The sequence below is a fragment of the Hyperolius riggenbachi genome, chromosome 2, assembly GCF_040937935.1.
Source record: "Hyperolius riggenbachi isolate aHypRig1 chromosome 2, aHypRig1.pri, whole genome shotgun sequence".
In the NCBI taxonomy this organism is placed as follows: Eukaryota; Metazoa; Chordata; class Amphibia; order Anura; family Hyperoliidae; genus Hyperolius; species Hyperolius riggenbachi.
The window spans coordinates 250663430-250666621 of record NC_090647.1 but is presented as its reverse complement, the minus strand read 5'-3'; positions in this window follow the sequence as shown (position 1 = coordinate 250666621).

The following is a 3192-nucleotide window of genomic DNA, read 5'->3' as shown; positions in this document are numbered from 1 at the left end:
ATTTTTTCAGCCTGTTCCTCTCTGGTTCCCTTTAACTGCTGAATGTGCTACCACTGAGATTTTCCTCACTACATATTCATATACAAATACAGCTGGGAAATAGACCAAACATTTCCAAGCTGCATATCGTTTTACAAATAACACCAGCCATGTTAGCTCTTGCACCCATTACCAAGAGCTGAAAAAAAACTACTGCTGAAACATCTGGGAAATATAAATGATTTGTTAATTTTTTTCTATTTATGCATTGTGTGTGCATTTGTCTTAGCAGTTGCCCTCTTGAGCATATGTGAAAATGAGTGTTGGTTCCCCCGACCTGTTTGTCCTGGTTCCAGCTGTTATTTTTTACACTGCAGTTTTAAAAATGTATCATGGAATGCTACAAGAAAAAATACATAAGTAAAATTAGCAGTTCTAAATATCTCACAGTTGTGTTAGCTACTCAAAGACCAGTTATTTTTATGATCTCTGTGCAATATTTGTTTCTAAGCTGTGAAATGTACAGTTATTTACCTCAACTGTAGTGTGTTGTTACTAGTGAATACACATCCGTAAGAGTTGCCATTTTTGGGGGTTTGAACTATTCAGTTTAATAAACCTGCCCAATGGAGCCTGAGCTTTCTATTCCTTCCTAACAGAACCAAACATGGTCACATCTGTTATGCAGTCTGTTCACTACATTTGCAAAGAGTAGCTAGTGGACTTTAGGGCCATTCACACACAGGGCCATATGCCATTCACTTTTTATCCTGAGTTTTCTCCTAGGTGATACTTTTAAACTAAATAAAATGCCTTTTAAGCCACCAGAAAGCAAGAAAACACTCAAAATAATTTTGATTGTACTTTTTCGTTTACTTATTTTTTTTTTTTTTAGGTGCTGGAAAGTTATTTTAAATAGAAGATGAAAAATTATCTCCTAGGAGAAAACTCGGGTGAAAATGTGAATTGCATATGGCCCACAGAGTTTTAAGACACAGGCCATTTGCAATTAAAGTTTTCTCCTGAGTTTTCTCTAAGGAGATACATTTTTCTACTTCTATTTAGAATAACTTTTCAGCACTTTGCAATGGATAAAGTACTCGGAAATTTGGGCACACCATGCAACGCCATAGGCCGTAATGTGAATTACAGCTATAGCAGCGCTCAGACAGTAATTTGGGCACCATCAAAAAACAAAGCACAAATTACTATAAAAACAGCATAATTCGGACACCAGCAATAGCTGCAGGGCTGTAGAGTCAGTACAAAGATCATCCAACTCCTTAGTCTATGAAACCACCGACTCCAGGTACCCAAAATTGGTCTTACTCCAACTCCTCGACTCCTTAAACTAATACTTACCGGGAGTGGAGTGTGGAGTATGTACAGAAATCATCCAGATCACGGCAAACACCTCAGTTTATGAAACCTCCGACTCCACAGCCCTAAATAGCTAGCATCCAAATTACATCTTACCCTAGTCTACGGCGGCCTCTAGAGGGAATAGTAATGAACCACGCCGGGATTTTGCAGGAGCAGGGTGAGCCTTTTTTGGCTTTGAAATGCACCCAAATTTCCCGTCACCTGACTTACATGCATGCCTAAAAGTAGATGAAAAAGTACTATTGAAATGTGATTTTTTTTTTGCTTTAGTTCAAAATGCATGTTATTAAGTTTAAAAATATCACCTGGGAGAACACTCAGAAGAAAAAAACATTAATTGCATGGCTATAATTATCTACAGTTGCTATTATGTATGCCTTGTGCAGAAAATCGCATGTGCTGAAATTAAAGAAATTGAAATAAAGGCAGAAGATGGTGATTATTTTGCCAGGATCTAGTTAATTACCAAGGAGGTATCTTTAATTAATCTAGTGCTGACATCTTCAAAAGCAAGTGGGGCTAGGCTACAAGAATTTTATTTGGGATGTGTGAAGAAACCTAAACGGTGGGAAAAGCATGTAAGCATGTTGAGAACATACACCCTCTCTCCACTAGGGGCCATATGCTATTAACTTTTTCCCTAAAGGATACCTTTTCATCTTTGATTTAGAATAACTTTTCAGGACTTTGCAATGGAAAAAGTAGGTGGTAAAGTACTTTTCACTAAACCAGAAGAGATAAAGCAGCAGTCAGCCCCATAGTGCAGGCTGCCTCACCTAATGGCTATCTATTTTTCCCCTTTAAATCCTTCAAGGTTTGCTTCAGCATGGCAAAGATTTCACTAGTGAATTGACTGAGCCGGTAGTAATGACTGTGCCATGAGGCCATATCACTGCTATATAGAAATGATTAAAAAGGCACTTTTTGGCAATTTAAAAAGAACTCGAGGCATTAAAAACGCTGCCCAGGACCCTCTGGAACACCATGGACGTGCTTTTACGCGAGCAAGGTCACACCTGCGCAGTAGCATGGAGCCGATAGTGTACACACACAGGTGCAGTACGGCCGCGCTTGTGCCTGAAGAGCACGGCCCTGATATTATTACCGACAAGACTGGAGGACAGCATGGGAAGCCTCTGTAGGATCCAAAGATCTCCCTCTTAGGTCAGTGTGCGTTTTTGGATCCTAGGTTCACTTCAGGTACACTTTAAAAGCACATTACAATGTGAAGCTGGTATTATGGAGACTTTACAACCTAATAAGTGATATGTAATATATGAAAAGCAGGAAAAAAAAACAACCACAATATAGAAGGTTGAAGTGAATCTAAATCCCTGCATCTCGAGTCAAACCTTGCTCTGACAAATGGGAAATACCATAAAACAGATGTAGACAAATTATATCAACGGATTAAAAAAGTAAAGGGACGCTATAAACCAGTGTTTACTGGATGTATGACTGGTCTACAAAGGCAAAAAAAAAAAGAAAATTTGCTTGAGATGATTTGTTGTTTAGTTTTTCCCTATAAGTTACCTTTTGTTTAATGAGGTCTGTATTTCAAATAGGTATCATAATTGTAAGTATTTTTTTATAGATCATGTTAGTTAGCTTGCAACAGAAATGCTGCTACAGTATTGCCTTACGACTTTTACAGGCTATGCCACTTCATACACATAAAACAGTTCAAAAATCCAGAATGCTAAAAAAAAAGCCAGAGCTTAGTAAAAGAACGAATATGCACTTTAAGAAATGCAAAAACTCATCACTAATTTTGAGTCCAAGGATGAATGTTAAAAGGTGGAAACAAATATAAAGAAAAAACAAATCCCA